Source organism: Lates calcarifer, unplaced genomic scaffold (genome assembly GCF_001640805.2).
Source record: "Lates calcarifer isolate ASB-BC8 unplaced genomic scaffold, TLL_Latcal_v3 _unitig_5624_quiver_3136, whole genome shotgun sequence".
NCBI lineage: Eukaryota > Metazoa > Chordata > Actinopteri > Centropomidae > Lates > Lates calcarifer.
In genome coordinates, this window is record NW_026117627.1 from 1 (window position 1) to 20,772 (window position 20,772).

The 20,772-nt window shown below is 48.5% G+C and overlaps 33 non-coding genes and 1 pseudogene across 33 annotated transcripts; all 34 read right to left on the bottom strand.

Annotated features, from left to right (window-relative positions):
* Nucleotides 1–217: 217 nt before the first annotated feature.
* LOC127141130 (5S ribosomal RNA) lies at nucleotides 218–336 on the bottom strand. The gene has a single exon (XR_007811660.1). It is a non-coding gene; the product is annotated as a 5S ribosomal RNA (ribosomal RNA).
* Nucleotides 337–834: 498 nt separating this feature from the next.
* LOC127141141 (5S ribosomal RNA) lies at nucleotides 835–953 on the bottom strand. The gene has a single exon (XR_007811671.1). It is a non-coding gene; the product is annotated as a 5S ribosomal RNA (ribosomal RNA).
* Nucleotides 954–1,448: 495 nt separating this feature from the next.
* LOC127141151 (5S ribosomal RNA) lies at nucleotides 1,449–1,566 on the bottom strand. The gene has a single exon (XR_007811681.1). It is a non-coding gene; the product is annotated as a 5S ribosomal RNA (ribosomal RNA).
* Nucleotides 1,567–2,060: 494 nt separating this feature from the next.
* LOC127141152 (5S ribosomal RNA) lies at nucleotides 2,061–2,179 on the bottom strand. The gene has a single exon (XR_007811682.1). It is a non-coding gene; the product is annotated as a 5S ribosomal RNA (ribosomal RNA).
* A 493-nt stretch (nucleotides 2,180–2,672) lies between these two features.
* On the bottom strand, nucleotides 2,673–2,791 carry LOC127141162 (5S ribosomal RNA). The gene has a single exon (XR_007811691.1). It is a non-coding gene; the product is annotated as a 5S ribosomal RNA (ribosomal RNA).
* A 495-nt stretch (nucleotides 2,792–3,286) lies between these two features.
* On the bottom strand, nucleotides 3,287–3,404 carry LOC127141155 (5S ribosomal RNA). The gene has a single exon (XR_007811685.1). It is a non-coding gene; the product is annotated as a 5S ribosomal RNA (ribosomal RNA).
* Nucleotides 3,405–3,898: 494 nt separating this feature from the next.
* On the bottom strand, nucleotides 3,899–4,017 carry LOC127141163 (5S ribosomal RNA). Its single transcript, XR_007811692.1, has one exon. It is a non-coding gene; the product is annotated as a 5S ribosomal RNA (ribosomal RNA).
* Nucleotides 4,018–4,507: 490 nt separating this feature from the next.
* Nucleotides 4,508–4,626, bottom strand: LOC127141131 (5S ribosomal RNA). Its single transcript, XR_007811661.1, has one exon. It is a non-coding gene; the product is annotated as a 5S ribosomal RNA (ribosomal RNA).
* Nucleotides 4,627–5,122: 496 nt separating this feature from the next.
* LOC127141132 (5S ribosomal RNA) lies at nucleotides 5,123–5,241 on the bottom strand. Its single transcript, XR_007811662.1, has one exon. It is a non-coding gene; the product is annotated as a 5S ribosomal RNA (ribosomal RNA).
* A 495-nt stretch (nucleotides 5,242–5,736) lies between these two features.
* LOC127141133 (5S ribosomal RNA) lies at nucleotides 5,737–5,855 on the bottom strand. The gene has a single exon (XR_007811663.1). It is a non-coding gene; the product is annotated as a 5S ribosomal RNA (ribosomal RNA).
* Nucleotides 5,856–6,350: 495 nt separating this feature from the next.
* LOC127141134 (5S ribosomal RNA) lies at nucleotides 6,351–6,469 on the bottom strand. Its single transcript, XR_007811664.1, has one exon. It is a non-coding gene; the product is annotated as a 5S ribosomal RNA (ribosomal RNA).
* Nucleotides 6,470–6,964: 495 nt separating this feature from the next.
* Nucleotides 6,965–7,083, bottom strand: LOC127141135 (5S ribosomal RNA). The gene has a single exon (XR_007811665.1). It is a non-coding gene; the product is annotated as a 5S ribosomal RNA (ribosomal RNA).
* Nucleotides 7,084–7,578: 495 nt separating this feature from the next.
* LOC127141136 (5S ribosomal RNA) lies at nucleotides 7,579–7,697 on the bottom strand. Its single transcript, XR_007811666.1, has one exon. It is a non-coding gene; the product is annotated as a 5S ribosomal RNA (ribosomal RNA).
* Nucleotides 7,698–8,192: 495 nt separating this feature from the next.
* LOC127141137 (5S ribosomal RNA) lies at nucleotides 8,193–8,311 on the bottom strand. Its single transcript, XR_007811667.1, has one exon. It is a non-coding gene; the product is annotated as a 5S ribosomal RNA (ribosomal RNA).
* Nucleotides 8,312–8,806: 495 nt separating this feature from the next.
* LOC127141138 (5S ribosomal RNA) lies at nucleotides 8,807–8,925 on the bottom strand. The gene has a single exon (XR_007811668.1). It is a non-coding gene; the product is annotated as a 5S ribosomal RNA (ribosomal RNA).
* A 495-nt stretch (nucleotides 8,926–9,420) lies between these two features.
* On the bottom strand, nucleotides 9,421–9,539 carry LOC127141139 (5S ribosomal RNA). Its single transcript, XR_007811669.1, has one exon. It is a non-coding gene; the product is annotated as a 5S ribosomal RNA (ribosomal RNA).
* Nucleotides 9,540–10,034: 495 nt separating this feature from the next.
* Nucleotides 10,035–10,153, bottom strand: LOC127141140 (5S ribosomal RNA). The gene has a single exon (XR_007811670.1). It is a non-coding gene; the product is annotated as a 5S ribosomal RNA (ribosomal RNA).
* Nucleotides 10,154–10,647: 494 nt separating this feature from the next.
* Nucleotides 10,648–10,766, bottom strand: LOC127141142 (5S ribosomal RNA). Its single transcript, XR_007811672.1, has one exon. It is a non-coding gene; the product is annotated as a 5S ribosomal RNA (ribosomal RNA).
* A 490-nt stretch (nucleotides 10,767–11,256) lies between these two features.
* Nucleotides 11,257–11,375, bottom strand: LOC127141143 (5S ribosomal RNA). Its single transcript, XR_007811673.1, has one exon. It is a non-coding gene; the product is annotated as a 5S ribosomal RNA (ribosomal RNA).
* Nucleotides 11,376–11,853: 478 nt separating this feature from the next.
* LOC127141158 (5S ribosomal RNA) lies at nucleotides 11,854–11,969 on the bottom strand. Its single transcript, XR_007811688.1, has one exon. It is a non-coding gene; the product is annotated as a 5S ribosomal RNA (ribosomal RNA).
* A 480-nt stretch (nucleotides 11,970–12,449) lies between these two features.
* Nucleotides 12,450–12,564, bottom strand: LOC127141160 (5S ribosomal RNA). The gene has a single exon (XR_007811690.1). It is a non-coding gene; the product is annotated as a 5S ribosomal RNA (ribosomal RNA).
* A 482-nt stretch (nucleotides 12,565–13,046) lies between these two features.
* Nucleotides 13,047–13,164, bottom strand: LOC127141153 (5S ribosomal RNA). The gene has a single exon (XR_007811683.1). It is a non-coding gene; the product is annotated as a 5S ribosomal RNA (ribosomal RNA).
* A 493-nt stretch (nucleotides 13,165–13,657) lies between these two features.
* Nucleotides 13,658–13,776, bottom strand: LOC127141144 (5S ribosomal RNA). Its single transcript, XR_007811674.1, has one exon. It is a non-coding gene; the product is annotated as a 5S ribosomal RNA (ribosomal RNA).
* Nucleotides 13,777–14,270: 494 nt separating this feature from the next.
* LOC127141156 (5S ribosomal RNA) lies at nucleotides 14,271–14,388 on the bottom strand. Its single transcript, XR_007811686.1, has one exon. It is a non-coding gene; the product is annotated as a 5S ribosomal RNA (ribosomal RNA).
* Nucleotides 14,389–14,868: 480 nt separating this feature from the next.
* Nucleotides 14,869–14,984, bottom strand: LOC127141161 (uncharacterized; annotated as a pseudogene).
* A 481-nt stretch (nucleotides 14,985–15,465) lies between these two features.
* On the bottom strand, nucleotides 15,466–15,584 carry LOC127141145 (5S ribosomal RNA). Its single transcript, XR_007811675.1, has one exon. It is a non-coding gene; the product is annotated as a 5S ribosomal RNA (ribosomal RNA).
* Nucleotides 15,585–16,062: 478 nt separating this feature from the next.
* Nucleotides 16,063–16,179, bottom strand: LOC127141157 (5S ribosomal RNA). Its single transcript, XR_007811687.1, has one exon. It is a non-coding gene; the product is annotated as a 5S ribosomal RNA (ribosomal RNA).
* Nucleotides 16,180–16,659: 480 nt separating this feature from the next.
* On the bottom strand, nucleotides 16,660–16,778 carry LOC127141146 (5S ribosomal RNA). The gene has a single exon (XR_007811676.1). It is a non-coding gene; the product is annotated as a 5S ribosomal RNA (ribosomal RNA).
* A 489-nt stretch (nucleotides 16,779–17,267) lies between these two features.
* On the bottom strand, nucleotides 17,268–17,385 carry LOC127141154 (5S ribosomal RNA). The gene has a single exon (XR_007811684.1). It is a non-coding gene; the product is annotated as a 5S ribosomal RNA (ribosomal RNA).
* Nucleotides 17,386–17,859: 474 nt separating this feature from the next.
* LOC127141159 (5S ribosomal RNA) lies at nucleotides 17,860–17,976 on the bottom strand. Its single transcript, XR_007811689.1, has one exon. It is a non-coding gene; the product is annotated as a 5S ribosomal RNA (ribosomal RNA).
* Nucleotides 17,977–18,455: 479 nt separating this feature from the next.
* Nucleotides 18,456–18,574, bottom strand: LOC127141147 (5S ribosomal RNA). The gene has a single exon (XR_007811677.1). It is a non-coding gene; the product is annotated as a 5S ribosomal RNA (ribosomal RNA).
* A 493-nt stretch (nucleotides 18,575–19,067) lies between these two features.
* On the bottom strand, nucleotides 19,068–19,186 carry LOC127141148 (5S ribosomal RNA). Its single transcript, XR_007811678.1, has one exon. It is a non-coding gene; the product is annotated as a 5S ribosomal RNA (ribosomal RNA).
* A 480-nt stretch (nucleotides 19,187–19,666) lies between these two features.
* Nucleotides 19,667–19,786, bottom strand: LOC127141150 (5S ribosomal RNA). The gene has a single exon (XR_007811680.1). It is a non-coding gene; the product is annotated as a 5S ribosomal RNA (ribosomal RNA).
* Nucleotides 19,787–20,238: 452 nt separating this feature from the next.
* LOC127141149 (5S ribosomal RNA) lies at nucleotides 20,239–20,357 on the bottom strand. Its single transcript, XR_007811679.1, has one exon. It is a non-coding gene; the product is annotated as a 5S ribosomal RNA (ribosomal RNA).
* Between the last annotated feature and the right edge of the window lie 415 nt (nucleotides 20,358–20,772).

Here is a 20,772-nt window from a genome sequence, read left to right on the forward strand (position 1 = left end):
TGCGCTCATTCATTCGGCAGCAGTGCAGACTTTACAGAGGTGACTTTCCAGCGCCTAATACCCGATTGCCGAAAGCGACGTGACATAAAACAGAAGTGCAAAACAGAGCGTGAAATACAGGCTGCAAAATAAAAGTAGTTTGGGCGTGCCCTGTCTCAACTACAGAGGAAGCGGCATTCTGCTGCTGTAAGATAGGCAGGAAAAGATGGGGACAAAAAGCTTACGGCACCTGGTATTCCCAGGCGGTCTCCCATCCAAGTACTAACCAGGCCCGACCCTGCTTAGCTTCCGAGATCAGACGAGATCGGGCGCGCTCAGGGTGGTGTGGCCGTAAGCCACAGCGGCTGCTGCTGAAGACAGACCCTTTATACGTGCCAAAATAACACTGGCAGATCTGTTATTTCACATAGCAATCAACAATAATGGGGATTTTCTCTAACAGTCAACAGCAAAACTAAGAAATAACTACTCCACCCAACAAGAATTTTCCGTATGGCCTGATCAAACATTTGGCTCTGTTCCAAGTCCATTTTCGTCCGAAATTGCTCAAAACGTACATCGGTGAGCCACACGTCCTTGTGGACGACGTATTGGGTCATTGTGCCCAAAACCCAGACTGCGCTCATTCATTCGGCAGCAGTGCAGACTTTACAGAGGTGACTTTCCAGCGCCTAATACCCGATTGCCGAAAGCGACGTGACATAAAACAGAAGTGCAAAACAGAGCGTGAAATACAGGCTGCAAAATAAAAGTAGTTTGGGCGTGCCCTGTCTCAACTACAGAGGAAGCGGCATTCTGCTGCTGTAAGATAGGCAGGAAAAGATGGGGACAAAAAGCTTACGGCACCTGGTATTCCCAGGCGGTCTCCCATCCAAGTACTAACCAGGCCCGACCCTGCTTAGCTTCCGAGATCAGACGAGATCGGGCGCGCTCAGGGTGGTGTGGCCGTAAGCCACAGCGGGCTGCTGAAGACAGACCCTTTATACGTGCCAAAATAACACTGGCAGATCTGTTATTTCACATAGCAATCAACAATAATGGGGATTTTCTCTAACAGTCAACAGCAAAACTAAGAAATAACTACTCCACCCAACAAGAATTTTCCGTATGGCCTGATCAAACATTTGGCTCTGTTCCAAGTCCATTTTCGTCCGAAATTGCTCAAAACGTACATCGGTGAGCCACACGTCCTTGTGGACGACGTATTGGGTCATTGTGCCCAAAACCCAGACTGCGCTCATTCATTCGGCAGCAGTGCAGACTTTACAGAGGTGACTTTCCAGCGCCTAATACCCGATTGCCGAAAGCGACGTGACATAAAACAGAAGTGCAAAACAGAGCGTGAAATACAGGCTGCAAAATAAAAGTAGTTTGGCGTGCCCTGTCTCAACTACAGAGGAAGCGGCATTCTGCTGCTGTAAGATAGGCAGGAAAAGATGGGGACAAAAAGCTTACGGCACCTGGTATTCCCAGGCGGTCTCCCATCCAAGTACTAACCAGGCCCGACCCTGCTTAGCTTCCGAGATCAGACGAGATCGGCGCGCTCAGGGTGGTGTGGCCGTAAGCCACAGCGGCTGCTGAAGACAGACCCTTTATACGTGCCAAAATAACACTGGCAGATCTGTTATTTCACATAGCAATCAACAATAATGGGGATTTTCTCTAACAGTCAACAGCAAAACTAAGAAATAACTACTCCACCCAACAAGAATTTTCCGTATGGCCTGATCAAACATTTGGCTCTGTTCCAAGTCCATTTTCGTCCGAAATTGCTCAAAACGTACATCGGTGAGCCACACGTCCTTGTGGACGACGTATTGGGTCATTGTGCCCAAAACCCAGACTGCGCTCATTCATTCGGCAGCAGTGCAGACTTTACAGAGGTGACTTTCCAGCGCCTAATACCCGATTGCCGAAAGCGACGTGACATAAAACAGAAGTGCAAAACAGAGCGTGAAATACAGGCTGCAAAATAAAAGTAGTTTGGCGTGCCCTGTCTCAACTACAGAGGAAGCGGCATTCTGCTGCTGTAAGATAGGCAGGAAAAGATGGGGACAAAAAGCTTACGGCACCTGGTATTCCCAGGCGGTCTCCCATCCAAGTACTAACCAGGCCCGACCCTGCTTAGCTTCCGAGATCAGACGAGATCGGGCGCGCTCAGGGTGGTGTGGCCGTAAGCCACAGCGGCTGCTGAAGACAGACCCTTTATACGTGCCAAAATAACACTGGCAGATCTGTTATTTCACATAGCAATCAACAATAATGGGGATTTTCTCTAACAGTCAACAGCAAAACTAAGAAATAACTACTCCACCCAACAAGAATTTTCCGTATGGCCTGATCAAACATTTGGCTCTGTTCCAAGTCCATTTTCGTCCGAAATTGCTCAAAACGTACATCGGTGAGCCACACGTCCTTGTGGACGACGTATTGGGTCATTGTGCCCAAAACCCAGACTGCGCTCATTCATTCGGCAGCAGTGCAGACTTTACAGAGGTGACTTTCCAGCGCCTAATACCCGATTGCCGAAAGACGTGACATAAAACAGAAGTGCAAAACAGAGCGTGAAATACAGGCTGCAAAATAAAAGTAGTTTGGGCGTGCCCTGTCTCAACTACAGAGGAAGCGGCATTCTGCTGCTGTAAGATAGGCAGGAAAAGATGGGGACAAAAAGCTTACGGCACCTGGTATTCCCAGGCGGTCTCCCATCCAAGTACTAACCAGGCCCGACCCTGCTTAGCTTCCGAGATCAGACGAGATCGGGCGCGCTCAGGGTGGTGTGGCCGTAAGCCACAGCGGCTGCTGAAGACAGACCCTTTATACGTGCCAAAATAACACTGGCAGATCTGTTATTTCACATAGCAATCAACAATAATGGGGATTTTCTCTAACAGTCAACAGCAAAACTAAGAAATAACTACTCCACCCAACAAGAATTTTCCGTATGGCCTGATCAAACATTTGGCTCTGTTCCAAGTCCATTTTCGTCCGAAATTGCTCAAAACGTACATCGGTGAGCCACACGTCCTTGTGGACGACGTATTGGGTCATTGTGCCCAAAACCCAGACTGCGCTCATTCATTCGGCAGCAGTGCAGACTTTACAGAGGTGACTTTCCAGCGCCTAATACCCGATTGCCGAAAGCGACGTGACATAAAACAGAAGTGCAAAACAGAGCGTGAAATACAGGCTGCAAAATAAAAGTAGTTTGGGCGTGCCCTGTCTCAACTACAGAGGAAGCGGCATTCTGCTGCTGTAAGATAGGCAGGAAAAGATGGGGACAAAAAGCTTACGGCACCTGGTATTCCCAGGCGGTCTCCCATCCAAGTACTAACCAGGCCCGACCCTGCTTAGCTTCCGAGATCAGACGAGATCGGGCGCGCTCAGGGTGGGTGGCCGTAAGCCACAGCGGCTGCTGAAGACAGACCTTTATACGTGCCAAAATAACACTGGCAGATCTGTTATTTCACATAGCAATCAACAATAATGGGGATTTTCTCTAACAGTCAACAGCAAAACTAAGAAATAACTACTCCACCCAACAAGAATTTTCCGTATGGCCTGATCAAACATTTGGCTCTGTTCCAAGTCCATTTTCGTCCGAAATTGCTCAAAACGTACATCGGTGAGCCACACGTCCTTGTGGACGACGTATTGGGTCATTGTGCCCAAAACCCAGACTGCGCTCATTCATTCGGCAGCAGTGCAGACTTTACAGAGGTGACTTTCCAGCGCCTAATACCCGATTGCCGAAAGCGACGTGACATAAAACAGAAGTGCAAAACAGAGCGTGAAATACAGGCTGCAAAATAAAAGTAGTTTGGGCGTGCCCTGTCTCAACTACAGAGGAAGCGGCATTCTGCTGCTGTAAGATAGGCAGGAAAAGATGGGGACAAAAAGCTTACGGCACCTGGTATTCCCAGGCGGTCTCCCATCCAAGTACTAACCAGGCCCGACCCTGCTTAGCTTCCGAGATCAGACGAGATCGGGCGCGCTCAGGGTGGTGTGGCCGTAAGCCACAGCGGCTGCTGAAGACAGACCCTTTATACGTGCCAAAATAACACTGGCAGATCTGTTATTTCACATAGCAATCAACAATAATGGGGATTTTCTCTAACAGTCAACAGCAAAACTAAGAAATAACTACTCCACCCAACAAGAATTTTCCGTATGGCCTGATCAAACATTTGGCTCTGTTCCAAGTCCATTTTCGTCCGAAATTGCTCAAAACGTACATCGGTGAGCCACACGTCCTTGTGGACGACGTATTGGGTCATTGTGCCCAAAACCCAGACTGCGCTCATTCATTCGGCAGCAGTGCAGACTTTACAGAGGTGACTTTCCAGCGCCTAATACCCGATTGCCGAAAGACGTGACATAAACAGAAGTGCAAAACAGAGCGTGAAATACAGGCTGCAAAATAAAAGTAGTTTGGCGTGCCCTGTCTCAACTACAGAGGAAGCGGCATTCTGCTGCTGTAAGATAGGCAGGAAAGATGGGGACAAAAAGCTTACGGCACCTGGTATTCCCAGGCGGTCTCCCATCCAAGTACTAACCAGGCCCGACCCTGCTTAGCTTCCGAGATCAGACGAGATCGGGCGCGCTCAGGGTGGTGTGGCCGTAAGCCACAGCGGCTGCTGAAGACAGACCCTTTATACGTGCCAAAATAACACTGGCAGATCTGTTATTTCACATAGCAATCAACAATAATGGGGATTTTCTCTAACAGTCAACAGCAAAACTAAGAAATAACTACTCCACCCAACAAGAATTTTCCGTATGGCCTGATCAAACATTTGGCTCTGTTCCAAGTCCATTTTCGTCCGAAATTGCTCAAAACGTACATCGGTGAGCCACACGTCCTTGTGGACGACGTATTGGGTCATTGTGCCCAAAACCCAGACTGCGCTCATTCATTCGGCAGCAGTGCAGACTTTACAGAGGTGACTTTCCAGCGCCTAATACCCGATTGCCGAAAGCGACGTGACATAAAACAGAAGTGCAAAACAGAGCGTGAAATACAGGCTGCAAAATAAAAGTAGTTTGGGGCGTGCCCTGTCTCAACTACAGAGGAAGCGGCATTCTGCTGCTGTAAGATAGGCAGGAAAAGATGGGGACAAAAAGCTTACGGCACCTGGTATTCCCAGGCGGTCTCCCATCCAAGTACTAACCAGGCCCGACCCTGCTTAGCTTCCGAGATCAGACGAGATCGGGCGCGCTCAGGGTGGTGTGGCCGTAAGCCACAGCGGCTGCTGAAGACAGACCCTTTATACGTGCCAAAATAACACTGGCAGATCTGTTATTTCACATAGCAATCAACAATAATGGGGATTTTCTCTAACAGTCAACAGCAAAACTAAGAAATAACTACTCCACCCAACAAGAATTTTCCGTATGGCCTGATCAAACATTTGGCTCTGTTCCAAGTCCATTTTCGTCCGAAATTGCTCAAAACGTACATCGGTGAGCCACACGTCCTTGTGGACGACGTATTGGGTCATTGTGCCCAAAACCCAGACTGCGCTCATTCATTCGGCAGCAGTGCAGACTTTACAGAGGTGACTTTCCAGCGCCTAATACCCGATTGCCGAAAGCGACGTGACATAAAACAGAAGTGCAAAACAGAGCGTGAAATACAGGCTGCAAAATAAAAGTAGTTTTGGCGTGCCCTGTCTCAACTACAGAGGAAGCGGCATTCTGCTGCTGTAAGATAGGCAGGAAAAGATGGGGACAAAAAGCTTACGGCACCTGGTATTCCCAGGCGGTCTCCCATCCAAGTACTAACCAGGCCCGACCCTGCTTAGCTTCCGAGATCAGACGAGATCGGGCGCGCTCAGGGTGGTGTGGCCGTAAGCCACAGCGGCTGCTGAAGACAGACCCTTTATACGTGCCAAAATAACACTGGCAGATCTGTTATTTCACATAGCAATCAACAATAATGGGGATTTTCTCTAACAGTCAACAGCAAAACTAAGAAATAACTACTCCACCCAACAAGAATTTTCCGTATGGCCTGATCAAACATTTGGCTCTGTTCCAAGTCCATTTTCGTCCGAAATTGCTCAAAACGTACATCGGTGAGCCACACGTCCTTGTGGACGACGTATTGGGTCATTGTGCCCAAAACCCAGACTGCGCTCATTCATTCGGCAGCAGTGCAGACTTTACAGAGGTGACTTTCCAGCGCCTAATACCCGATTGCCGAAAGCGACGTGACATAAAACAGAAGTGCAAAACAGAGCGTGAAATACAGGCTGCAAAATAAAAGTAGTTTGGGCGTGCCCTGTCTCAACTACAGAGGAAGCGGCATTCTGCTGCTGTAAGATAGGCAGGAAAAGATGGGGACAAAAAGCTTACGGCACCTGGTATTCCCAGGCGGTCTCCCATCCAAGTACTAACCAGGCCCGACCCTGCTTAGCTTCCGAGATCAGACGAGATCGGGCGCGCTCAGGGTGGTGTGGCCGTAAGCCACAGCGGCTGCTGAAGACAGACCCTTTATACGTGCCAAAATAACACTGGCAGATCTGTTATTTCACATAGCAATCAACAATAATGGGGATTTTCTCTAACAGTCAACAGCAAAACTAAGAAATAACTACTCCACCCAACAAGAATTTTCCGTATGGCCTGATCAAACATTTGGCTCTGTTCCAAGTCCATTTTCGTCCGAAATTGCTCAAAACGTACATCGGTGAGCCACACGTCCTTGTGGACGACGTATTGGGTCATTGTGCCCAAAACCCAGACTGCGCTCATTCATTCGGCAGCAGTGCAGACTTTACAGAGGTGACTTTCCAGCGCCTAATACCCGATTGCCGAAAGCGACGTGACATAAAACAGAAGTGCAAAACAGAGCGTGAAATACAGGCTGCAAAATAAAAGTAGTTTTGGCGTGCCCTGTCTCAACTACAGAGGAAGCGGCATTCTGCTGCTGTAAGATAGGCAGGAAAAGATGGGGACAAAAAGCTTACGGCACCTGGTATTCCCAGGCGGTCTCCCATCCAAGTACTAACCAGGCCCGACCCTGCTTAGCTTCCGAGATCAGACGAGATCGGGCGCGCTCAGGGTGGTGTGGCCGTAAGCCACAGCGGCTGCTGAAGACAGACCCTTTATACGTGCCAAAATAACACTGGCAGATCTGTTATTTCACATAGCAATCAACAATAATGGGGATTTTCTCTAACAGTCAACAGCAAAACTAAGAAATAACTACTCCACCCAACAAGAATTTTCCGTATGGCCTGATCAAACATTTGGCTCTGTTCCAAGTCCATTTTCGTCCGAAATTGCTCAAAACGTACATCGGTGAGCCACACGTCCTTGTGGACGACGTATTGGGTCATTGTGCCCAAAACCCAGACTGCGCTCATTCATTCGGCAGCAGTGCAGACTTTACAGAGGTGACTTTCCAGCGCCTAATACCCGATTGCCGAAAGCGACGTGACATAAAACAGAAGTGCAAAACAGAGCGTGAAATACAGGCTGCAAAATAAAAGTAGTTTTGGCGTGCCCTGTCTCAACTACAGAGGAAGCGGCATTCTGCTGCTGTAAGATAGGCAGGAAAAGATGGGGACAAAAAGCTTACGGCACCTGGTATTCCCAGGCGGTCTCCCATCCAAGTACTAACCAGGCCCGACCCTGCTTAGCTTCCGAGATCAGACGAGATCGGGCGCGCTCAGGGTGGTGTGGCCGTAAGCCACAGCGGCTGCTGAAGACAGACCCTTTATACGTGCCAAAATAACACTGGCAGATCTGTTATTTCACATAGCAATCAACAATAATGGGGATTTTCTCTAACAGTCAACAGCAAAACTAAGAAATAACTACTCCACCCAACAAGAATTTTCCGTATGGCCTGATCAAACATTTGGCTCTGTTCCAAGTCCATTTTCGTCCGAAATTGCTCAAAACGTACATCGGTGAGCCACACGTCCTTGTGGACGACGTATTGGGTCATTGTGCCCAAAACCCAGACTGCGCTCATTCATTCGGCAGCAGTGCAGACTTTACAGAGGTGACTTTCCAGCGCCTAATACCCGATTGCCGAAAGCGACGTGACATAAAACAGAAGTGCAAAACAGAGCGTGAAATACAGGCTGCAAAATAAAAGTAGTTTTGGCGTGCCCTGTCTCAACTACAGAGGAAGCGGCATTCTGCTGCTGTAAGATAGGCAGGAAAAGATGGGGACAAAAAGCTTACGGCACCTGGTATTCCCAGGCGGTCTCCCATCCAAGTACTAACCAGGCCCGACCCTGCTTAGCTTCCGAGATCAGACGAGATCGGGCGCGCTCAGGGTGGTGTGGCCGTAAGCCACAGCGGCTGCTGAAGACAGACCCTTTATACGTGCCAAAATAACACTGGCAGATCTGTTATTTCACATAGCAATCAACAATAATGGGGATTTTCTCTAACAGTCAACAGCAAAACTAAGAAATAACTACTCCACCCAACAAGAATTTTCCGTATGGCCTGATCAAACATTTGGCTCTGTTCCAAGTCCATTTTCGTCCGAAATTGCTCAAAACGTACATCGGTGAGCCACACGTCCTTGTGGACGACGTATTGGGTCATTGTGCCCAAAACCCAGACTGCGCTCATTCATTCGGCAGCAGTGCAGACTTTACAGAGGTGACTTTCCAGCGCCTAATACCCGATTGCCGAAAGCGACGTGACATAAAACAGAAGTGCAAAACAGAGCGTGAAATACAGGCTGCAAAATAAAAGTAGTTTTGGCGTGCCCTGTCTCAACTACAGAGGAAGCGGCATTCTGCTGCTGTAAGATAGGCAGGAAAAGATGGGGACAAAAAGCTTACGGCACCTGGTATTCCCAGGCGGTCTCCCATCCAAGTACTAACCAGGCCCGACCCTGCTTAGCTTCCGAGATCAGACGAGATCGGGCGCGCTCAGGGTGGTGTGGCCGTAAGCCACAGCGGCTGCTGAAGACAGACCCTTTATACGTGCCAAAATAACACTGGCAGATCTGTTATTTCACATAGCAATCAACAATAATGGGGATTTTCTCTAACAGTCAACAGCAAAACTAAGAAATAACTACTCCACCCAACAAGAATTTTCCGTATGGCCTGATCAAACATTTGGCTCTGTTCCAAGTCCATTTTCGTCCGAAATTGCTCAAAACGTACATCGGTGAGCCACACGTCCTTGTGGACGACGTATTGGGTCATTGTGCCCAAAACCCAGACTGCGCTCATTCATTCGGCAGCAGTGCAGACTTTACAGAGGTGACTTTCCAGCGCCTAATACCCGATTGCCGAAAGCGACGTGACATAAAACAGAAGTGCAAAACAGAGCGTGAAATACAGGCTGCAAAATAAAAGTAGTTTTGGCGTGCCCTGTCTCAACTACAGAGGAAGCGGCATTCTGCTGCTGTAAGATAGGCAGGAAAAGATGGGGACAAAAAGCTTACGGCACCTGGTATTCCCAGGCGGTCTCCCATCCAAGTACTAACCAGGCCCGACCCTGCTTAGCTTCCGAGATCAGACGAGATCGGGCGCGCTCAGGGTGGTGTGGCCGTAAGCCACAGCGGCTGCTGAAGACAGACCCTTTATACGTGCCAAAATAACACTGGCAGATCTGTTATTTCACATAGCAATCAACAATAATGGGGATTTTCTCTAACAGTCAACAGCAAAACTAAGAAATAACTACTCCACCCAACAAGAATTTTCCGTATGGCCTGATCAAACATTTGGCTCTGTTCCAAGTCCATTTTCGTCCGAAATTGCTCAAAACGTACATCGGTGAGCCACACGTCCTTGTGGACGACGTATTGGGTCATTGTGCCCAAAACCCAGACTGCGCTCATTCATTCGGCAGCAGTGCAGACTTTACAGAGGTGACTTTCCAGCGCCTAATACCCGATTGCCGAAAGCGACGTGACATAAAACAGAAGTGCAAAACAGAGCGTGAAATACAGGCTGCAAAATAAAAGTAGTTTGGGCGTGCCCTGTCTCAACTACAGAGGAAGCGGCATTCTGCTGCTGTAAGATAGGCAGGAAAAGATGGGGACAAAAAGCTTACGGCACCTGGTATTCCCAGGCGGTCTCCCATCCAAGTACTAACCAGGCCCGACCCTGCTTAGCTTCCGAGATCAGACGAGATCGGGCGCGCTCAGGGTGGTGTGGCCGTAAGCCACAGCGGCTGCTGAAGACAGACCCTTTATACGTGCCAAAATAACACTGGCAGATCTGTTATTTCACATAGCAATCAACAATAATGGGGATTTTCTCTAACAGTCAACAGCAAAACTAAGAAATAACTACTCCACCCAACAAGAATTTTCCGTATGGCCTGATCAAACATTTGGCTCTGTTCCAAGTCCATTTTCGTCCGAAATTGCTCAAAACGTACATCGGTGAGCCACACGTCCTTGTGGACGACGTATTGGGTCATTGTGCCCAAAACCCAGACTGCGCTCATTCATTCGGCAGCAGTGCAGACTTTACAGAGGTGACTTTCCAGCGCCTAATACCCGATTGCCGAAAGCGACGTGACATAAAACAGAAGTGCAAAACAGAGCGTGAAATACAGGCTGCAAATAAAAGTAGTTTTGGCGTGCCCTGTCTCAACTACAGAGGAAGCGGCATTCTGCTGCTGTAAGATAGGCAGGAAAAGATGGGGACAAAAAGCTTACGGCACCTGGTATTCCCAGGCGGTCTCCCATCCAAGTACTAACCAGGCCCGACCCTGCTTAGCTTCCGAGATCAGACGAGATCGGGCGCGCTCAGGGTGGTGTGGCCGTAAGCCACAGCGGCTGCTGAAGACAGACCCTTTATACGTGCCAAAATAACACTGGCAGATCTGTTATTTTCACATAGCAATCAACAATAATGGGGATTTTCTCTAACAGTCAACAGCAAAACTAAGAAAATAACTACTCCACCCAACAAGAATTTTCCGTATGGCCTGATCAAACATTTGGCTCTGTTCCAAGTCCATTTTCGTCCGAAATTGCTCAAAACGTACATCGGTGAGCCACACGTCCTTGTGGACGACGTATTGGGTCATTGTGCCCAAAACCCAGACTGCGCTCATTCATTCGGCAGCAGTGCAGACTTTACAGAGGTGACTTTCCAGCGCCTAATACCGATTGCCGAAAGCGACGTGACATAAAACAGAAGTGCAAAACAGAGCGTGAAATACAGGCTGCAAAATAAAGTAGTTTTGGCGTGCCCTGTCTCAACTACAGAGGAAGCGGCATTCTGCTGCTGTAAGATAGGCAAAGATGGGACAAAAAGCTTACGGCACCTGGTATTCCCAGGCGGTCTCCCATCCAAGTACTAACCAGGCCCGACCCTGCTTAGCTTCCGAGATCAGACGAGATCGGGCGCGCTCAGGGTGGTGTGGCCGTAAGCCACAGCGGCTGCTGAAGACAGACCCTTTATACGTGCCAAAATAACACTGGCAGATCTGTTATTTCACATAGCAATCAACAATAATGGGGATTTTCTCTAACAGTCAACAGCAAAACTAAGAAATAACTACTCCACCCAACAAGAATTTTCCGTATGGCCTGATCAAACATTTGGCTCTGTTCCAAGTCCATTTTCGTCCGAAATTGCTCAAAACGTACATCGGTGAGCCACACGTCCTTGTGGACGACGTATTGGGTCATTGTGCCCAAAACCCAGACTGCGCTCATTCATTCGGCAGCAGTGCAGACTTTACAGAGGTGACTTTCCAGCGCCTAATACCGATTGCCGAAAGCGACGTGACATAAAACAGAAGTGCAAAACAGAGCGTGAAATACAGGCTGCAAAATAAAAGTAGTTTTGGCGTGCCCTGTCTCAACTACAGAGGAAGCGGCATTCTGCTGCTGTAAGATAGGCAAAAAGCTTACGGCACCTGGTATTCCCAGGCGGTCTCCCATCCAAGTACTAACCAGGCCCGACCCTGCTTAGCTTCCGAGATCAGACGAGATCGGCGCTCAGGGTGGTGTGGCCGTAAGCCACAGCGGCTGCTGAAGACAGACCCTTTATACGTGCCAAAATAACACTGGCAGATCTGTTATTTCACATAGCAATCAAACAATAATGGGGATTTTCTCTAACAGTCAACAGCAAAACTAAGAAATAACTACTCCACCCAACAAGAATTTTCCGTATGGCCTGATCAAACATTTGGCTCTGTTCCAAGTCCATTTCGTCCGAAATTGCTCAAAACGTACATCGGTGAGCCACACGTCCTTGTGGACGACGTATTGGGTCATTGTGCCCAAAACCCAGACTGCGCTCATTCATTCGGCAGCAGTGCAGACTTTACAGAGGTGACTTTCAGCGCCTAATACCCGATTGCCGAAAGCGACGTGACATAAAACAGAAGTGCAAAACAGAGCGTGAAATACAGGCTGCAAAATAAAAGTAGTTTTGGCGTGCCCTGTCTCAACTACAGAGGAAGCGGCATTCTGCTGCTGTAAGATAGGGACAAAAAGCTTACGGCACCTGGTATTCCCAGGCGGTCTCCCATCCAAGTACTAACCAGGCCCGACCCTGCTTAGCTTCCGAGATCAGACGAGATCGCGCTCAGGGTGGTGTGGCCGTAAGCCACAGCGGCTGCTGAAGACAGACCCTTTATACGTGCCAAAATAACACTGGCAGATCTGTTATTTCACATAGCAATCAACAATAATGGGGATTTTCTCTAACAGTCAACAGCAAAACTAAGAAATAACTACTCCACCCAACAAGAATTTTCCGTATGGCCTGATCAAACATTTGGCTCTGTTCCAAGTCCATTTTCGTCCGAAATTGCTCAAAACGTACATCGGTGAGCCACACGTCCTTGTGGACGACGTATTGGGTCATTGTGCCCAAAACCCAGACTGCGCTCATTCATTCGGCAGCAGTGCAGACTTTACAGAGGTGACTTTCCAGCGCCTAATACCCGATTGCCGAAAGCGACGTGACATAAAACAGAAGTGCAAAACAGAGCGTGAAATACAGGCTGCAAAATAAAAGTAGTTTTGGCGTGCCCTGTCTCAACTACAGAGGAAGCGGCATTCTGCTGCTGTAAGATAGGGGACAAAAAGCTTACGGCACCTGGTATTCCCAGGCGGTCTCCCATCCAAGTACTAACCAGGCCCGACCCTGCTTAGCTTCCGAGATCAGACGAGATCGGCGCGCTCAGGGTGGTGTGGCCGTAAGCCACAGCGGCTGCTGAAGACAGACCCTTTATACGTGCCAAAATAACACTGGCAGATCTGTTATTTCACATAGCAATCAACAATAATGGGGATTTTCTCTAACAGTCAACAGCAAAACTAAGAAATAACTACTCCACCCAACAAGAATTTTCCGTATGGCCTGATCAAACATTTGGCTCTGTTCCAAGTCCATTTTCGTCCGAAATTGCTCAAAACGTACATCGGTGAGCCACACGTCCTTGTGGACGACGTATTGGGTCATTGTGCCCAAAACCCAGACTGCGCTCATTCATTCGGCAGCAGTGCAGACTTTACAGAGGTGACTTTCCAGCGCCTAATACCCGATTGCCGAAAGCGACGTGACATAAAACAGAAGTGCAAAACAGAGCGTGAAATACAGGCTGCAAAATAAAAGTAGTTTTGGCGTGCCCTGTCTCAACTACAGAGGAAGCGGCATTCTGCTGCTGTAAGATAGGCAGGAAAAGAGGGACAAAAAGCTTACGGCACCTGGTATTCCCAGGCGGTCTCCCATCCAAGTACTAACCAGGCCCGACCCTGCTTAGCTTCCGAGATCAGACGAGATCGGGCGCGCTCAGGGTGGTGTGGCCGTAAGCCACAGCGGCTGCTGAAGACAGACCCTTTATACGTGCCAAAATAACACTGGCAGATCTGTTATTTCACATAGCAATCAACAATAATGGGGATTTTCTCTAACAGTCAACAGCAAAACTAAGAAATAACTACTCCACCCAACAAGAATTTTCCGTATGGCCTGATCAAACATTTGGCTCTGTTCCAAGTCCATTTTCGTCCGAAATTGCTCAAAACGTACATCGGTGAGCCACACGTCCTTGTGGACGACGTATTGGGTCATTGTGCCCAAAACCCAGACTGCGCTCATTCATTCGGCAGCAGTGCAGACTTTACAGAGGTGACTTTCCAGCGCCTAATACCCGATTGCCGAAAGCGACGTGACATAAAACAGAAGTGCAAAACAGAGCGTGAAATACAGGCTGCAAAATAAAAGTAGTTTTGGCGTGCCCTGTCTCAACTACAGAGGAAGCGGCATTCTGCTGCTGTAAGATAGGCAGAAAAGATGGGGACAAAAAGCTTACGGCACCTGGTATTCCCAGGCGGTCTCCCATCCAAGTACTAACCAGGCCGACCCTGCTTAGCTTCCGAGATCAGACGAGATCGGGCGCGCTCAGGGTGGTGTGGCCGTAAGCCACAGCGGCTGCTGAAGACAGACCCTTTATACGTGCCAAAATAACACTGGCAGATCTGTTATTTCACATAGCAATCAACAATAATGGGGATTTTCTCTAACAGTCAACAGCAAAACTAAGAAATAACTACTCCACCCAACAAGAATTTTCCGTATGGCCTGATCAAACATTTGGCTCTGTTCCAAGTCCATTTTCGTCCGAAATTGCTCAAAACGTACATCGGTGAGCCACACGTCCTTGTGGACGACGTATTGGGTCATTGTGCCCAAAACCCAGACTGCGCTCATTCATTCGGCAGCAGTGCAGACTTTACAGAGGTGACTTTCCAGCGCCTGATACCGATTGCCGAAAGCGACGTGACATAAAACAGAAGTGCAAAACAGAGCGTGAAATACAGGCTGCAAAATAAAAGTAGTTTTGGCGTGCCCTGTCTCAACTACAGAGGAAGCGGCATTCTGCTGCTGTAAGATAGGCAGGAAAAGCTTACGGCACCTGGTATTCCCAGGCGGTCTCCCATCCAAGTACTAACCAGGCCCGACCCTGCTTAGCTTCCGAGATCAGACGAGATCGCGCGCTCAGGGTGGTGTGGCGTAAGCCACAGCGGCTGCTGAAGACAGACCCTTTATACGTGCCAAAATAACACTGGCAGATCTGTTATTTCACATAGCAATCAACAATAATGGGGATTTTCTCTAACAGTCAACAGCAAAACTAAGAAATAACTACTCCACCCAACAAGAATTTTCCGTATGGCCTGATCAAACATTTGGCTCTGTTCCAAGTCCATTTTCGTCCGAAATTGCTCAAAACGTACATCGGTGAGCCACACGTCCTTGTGGACGACGTATTGGGTCATTGTGCCCAAAACCCAGACTGCGCTCATTCATTCGGCAGCAGTGCAGACTTTACAGAGGTGACTTTCCAGCGCCTAATACCCGATTGCCGAAAGCGACGTGACATAAAACAGAAGTGCAAAACAGAGCGTGAAATACAGGCTGCAAAATAAAAGTAGTTTTGGCGTGCCCTGTCTCAACTACAGAGGAAGCGGCATTCTGCTGCTGTAAGATAGGGACAAAAAGCTTACGGCACCTGGTATTCCCAGGCGGTCTCCCATCCAAGTACTAACCAGGCCCGACCCTGCTTAGCTTCCGAGATCAGACGAGATCGGGCGCGCTCAGGGTGGTGTGGCCGTAAGCCACAGCGGCTGCTGAAGACAGACCCTTTATACGTGCCAAAATAACACTGGCAGATCTGTTATTTCACATAGCAATCAACAATAATGGGGATTTTCTCTAACAGTCAACAGCAAAACTAAGAAATAACTACTCCACCCAACAAGAATTTTCCGTATGGCCTGATCAAACATTTGGCTCTGTTCCAAGTCCATTTTCGTCCGAAATTGCTCAAAACGTACATCGGTGAGCCACACGTCCTTGGACGACGTATTGGGTCATTGTGCCCAAAACCCAGACTGCGCTCATTCATTCGGCAGCAGTGCAGACTTTACAGAGGTGACTTTCCAGCGCCTAATACCCGATTGCCGAAAGCGACGTGACATAAAACAGAAGTGCAAAACAGAGCGTGAAATACAGGCTGCAAAATAAAAGTAGTTTTGGCGTGCCCTGTCTCAACTACAGAGGAAGCGGCATTCTGCTGCTGTAAGATGGGACAAAAAGCTTACGGCACCTGGTATTCCCAGGCGGTCTCCCATCCAAGTACTAACCAGGCCCGACCCTGCTTAGCTTCCGAGATCAGACGAGATCGGGCGCGCTCAGGTGGGTGGCCGTAAGCCACAGCGGCTGCTGAAGACAGACCCTTTATACGTGCCAAAATAACACTGGCAGATCTGTTATTTCACATAGCAATCAACAATAATGGGGATTTTCTCTAACAGTCAACAGCAAAACTAAGAAATAACTACTCCACCCAACAAGAATTTTCCGTATGGCCTGATCAAACATTTGGCTCTGTTCCAAGTCCATTTTCGTCCGAAATTGCTCAAAACGTACATCGGTGAGCCACACGTCCTTGTGGACGACGTATTGGGTCATTGTGCCCAAAACCCAGACTGCGCTCATTCATTCGGCAGCAGTGCAGACTTTACAGAGGTGACTTTCCAGCGCCTAATACCCGATTGCCGAAAGCGACGTGACATAAAACAGAAGTGCAAAACAGAGCGTGAAATACAGGCTGCAAAATAAAAGTAGTTTTGGCGTGCCCTGTCTCAACTACAGAGGAAGCGGCATTCTGCTGCTGTAAGATAGGGACAAAAGCTTACGGCACCTGGTATTCCCAGGCGGTCTCCCATCCAAGTACTAACCAGGCCCGACCCTGCTTAGCTTCCGAGATCAGACGAGATCGGGCGCGCTCAGGGTGGTGTGGCCGTAAGCCACAGCGGCTGCTGAAGACAGACCCTTTATACGTGCCAAAATAACACTGGCAGATCTGTTATTTCACATAGCAATCAACAATAATGGGGATTTTCTCTAACAGTCAACAGCAAACTAAGAAATAACTACTCCACCCAACAAGAATTTTCCGTATGGCCTGATCAAACATTTGGCTCTGTTCCAAGTCCATTTTCGTCCGAAATTGCTCAAAACGTACATCGGTGAGCCACACGTCCTTGTGGACGACGTATTGGGTCATTGTGCCCAAAACCCAGACTGCGCTCATTCATTCGGCAGCAGTGCAGACTTTACAGAGGTGACTTTCCAGCGCCTAATACCCGATTGCCGAAAGCGACGTGACATAAAAAGAGTGCAAAACAGAGCGTGAAATACAGGCTGCAAATAAAAGTAGTTTGGCGTGCCCTGTCTCAACTACAGAGGAAGCGGCATTCTGCTGCTGTAAGATAGGCAGGAAAAGATGGGGACAAAAGCTTACGGCACCTGGTATTCCCAGGCGGTCTCCCATCCAAGTACTAACCAGGCCCGACCCTGCTTAGCTTCCGAGATCAGACGAGATCGGCGCGCTCAGGGTGGTGTGGCCGTAAGCCACAGCGGCTGCTGAAGACAGACCCTTTATACGTGCCAAATAACACTGGCAGATCTGTTATTTCACATAGCAATCAACAATAATGGGGATTTTCTCTAACAGTCAACAGCAAACTAAGAAATAACTACTCCACCCAACAAGAATTTTCCGTGGCCTGATCAAACATTTGGCTCTGTTCCAAGTCCATTTTCGTCCGAAATTGCTCAAAACGTACATCGGTGAGCCACACGTCCTTGTGGACGACGTTGGGTCATTGTGCCCAAAACCCAGACTGCGCTCATTCATTCGGCAGCAGTGCAGACTTTACAGAGGTGACTTTCCAGCGCCTAATACCGATTGCCGAAAGCGACGTGACATAAAACAGAAGTGCAAAACAGAGCGTGAAATACAGGCTGCAAAATAAAAGTAGTTTTGGCGTGCCCTGTCTCAACTACAGAGGAAGCGGCATTCTGCTGCTGTAAGATAGGGAAAAAAAGCTTACGGCACCTGGTATTCCCAGGCGGTCTCCCATCCAAGTACTAACCAGGCCGACCCTGCTTAGCTTCCGAGATCAGACGAGATCGGCGCGCTCAGGGTGGTGTGGCCGTAAGCCACAGCGGCTGCTGAAGACAGACCCTTTATACGTGCCAAAATAACACTGGCAGATCTGTTATTTCACATAGCAATCAACAATAATGGGGATTTTCTCTAACAGTCAACAGCAAAACTAAGAAATAACTACTCCACCCAACAAGAATTTTCCGTATGGCCTGATCAAACATTTGGCTCTGTTCCAAGTCCATTTTCGTCCGAAATTGCTCAAAACGTACATCGGTGAGCCACACGTCCTTGTGGACGACGTATTGGGTCATTGTGCCCAAAACCCAGACTGCGCTCATTCATTCGGCAGCAGTGCAGACTTTACAGAGGTGACTTTCCAGCGCCTAATACCGATTGCCGAAAGCGACGTGACATAAAACAGAAGTGCAAACAGAGCGTGAAATACAGGCTGCAAAATAAAAGTAGTTTTGGCGTGCCCTGTCTCAACTACAGAGGAAGCGGCATTCTGCTGCTGTAAGATAGGGACAAAAAGCTTACGGCACCTGGTATTCCCAGGCGGTCTCCCATCCAAGTACTAACCAGGCCCGACCCTGCTTAGCTTCCGAGATCAGACGAGATCGGGCGCGCTCAGGGTGGTGTGGCCGTAAGCCACAGCGGCTGCTGAAGACAGACCTTTATACGTGCCAAAATAACACTGGCAGATCTGTTATTTCACATAGCAATCAACAATAATGGGGATTTTCTCTAACAGTCAACAGCAAAACTAAGAAATAACTACTCCACCCAACAAGAATTTTCCGTATGGCCTGATCAAACATTTGGCTCTGTTCCAAGTCCATTTTCGTCCGAAATTGCTCAAAACGTACATCGGTGAGCCACACGTCCTTGTGGACGACGTATTGGGTCATTGTGCCCAAAACCCAGACTGCGCTCATTCATTCGGCAGCAGTGCAGACTTTACAGAGGTGACTTTCCAGCGCCTAATACCCGATTGCCGAAAGCGACGTGACATAAAACAGAAGTGCAAAACAGAGCGTGAAATACAGGCTGCAAAATAAAAGTAGTTTTGGCGTGCCCTGTCTCAACTACAGAGGAAGCGGCATTCTGCTGCTGTAAGATAGCAGGAAAAGATGGGGACAAAAAGCTTACGGCACCTGGTATTCCCAGGCGGTCTCCCATCCAAGTACTAACCAGGCCCGACCCTGCTTAGCTTCCGAGATCAGACGAGATCGGGCGCGCTCAGGGTGGTGTGGCCGTAAGCCACAGCGGCTGCTGAAGACAGACCCTTTATACGTGCCAAAATAACACTGGCAGATCTGTTATTTCACATAGCAATCAACAATAATGGGGATTTTCTCTAACAGTCAACAGCAAAACTAAGAAATAACTACTCCACCCAACAAGAATTTTCCGTATGGCCTGATCAAACATTTGGCTCTGTTCCAAGTCCATTTTCGTCCGAAATTGCTCAAAACGTACATCGGTGAGCCACACGTCCTTGTGGACGACGTATTGGGTCATTGTGCCCAAAACCCAGACTGCGCTCATTCATTCGGCAGCAGTGCAGACTTTACAGAGGTGACTTTCCAGCGCCTAATACCGATTGCCGAAAGCGACGTGACATAAAACAGAAGTGCAAAACAGAGCGTGAAATACAGGCTGCAAAATAAAAGTAGTTTTGGCGTGCCCTGTCTCAACTACAGAGGAAGCGGCATTCTGCTGCTGTAAGATAGGCGACAAAAGCTTACGGCACCTGGTATTCCCAGGCGGTCTCCCATCCAAGTACTAACCAGGCCCGACCCTGCTTAGCTTCCGAGATCAGACGAGATCGGGCGCGCTCAGGGTGGGTGTGGCCGTAAGCCACAGCGGCTGCTGAAGACAGACCCTTTATACGTGCCAAAATAACACTGGCAGATCTGTTATTTCACATAGCAATCAACAATAATGGGGATTTTCTCTAACAGTCAACAGCAAAACTAAGAAATAACTACTCCACCAACAAGAATTTTCCGTATGGCCTGATCAAACATTTGGCTCTGTTCCAAGTCCATTTTCGTCCGAAATTGCTCAAAACGTACATCGGTGAGCCACACGTCCTTGTGGACGACGTATTGGGTCATTGTGCCCAAAACCCAGACTGCGCTCATTCATTCGGCAGCAGTGCAGACTTTACAGAGGTGACTTTCCAGCGCCTTGATACCGATTGCGAAAGTGAAAGCAAAAGAGCCGTGAATGGCTGCTGCAAATAAATAGTTTTGGTGCCCTGTCTCAACTACAGAGGAAGCGGCATTCTGCTGTGTAAGATAGGAGGAAAGCTTACGGCACCTGGTATTCCCAGGCGGTCTCCCATCCAAGTACTAACCAGGCCCGACCCTGCTTAGCTTCCGAGATCAGACGAGATCGGGCGCGCTCAGGGTGGTGTGGCCGTAAGCCACAGCGGCTGCTGAAGACAGACCCTTTATACGTGCCAAAATAACACTGGCAGATCTGTTATTTCACATAGCAATCAACAATAATGGGGATTTTCTCTAACAGTCAACAGCAAAACTAAGAAATAACTACTCCACCCAACAAGAATTTTCCGTATGGCCTGATCAAACATTTGGCTCTGTTCCAAGTCCATTTTCGTCCGAAATTGCTCAAAACGTACATCGGTGAGCCACACGTCCTTGTGGACGACGTATTGGGTCATTGTGCCCAAAACCCAGACTGCGCTCATTCATTCGCAGCAGTGCAGACTTTACAGAGGTGACTTTCCAGCGCCTAATACCCGATTGCCGAAAGCGACGTGACATAAAACAGAAGTGCAAAACAGAGCGTGAAATACAGGCTGCAAAATAAAAAGTA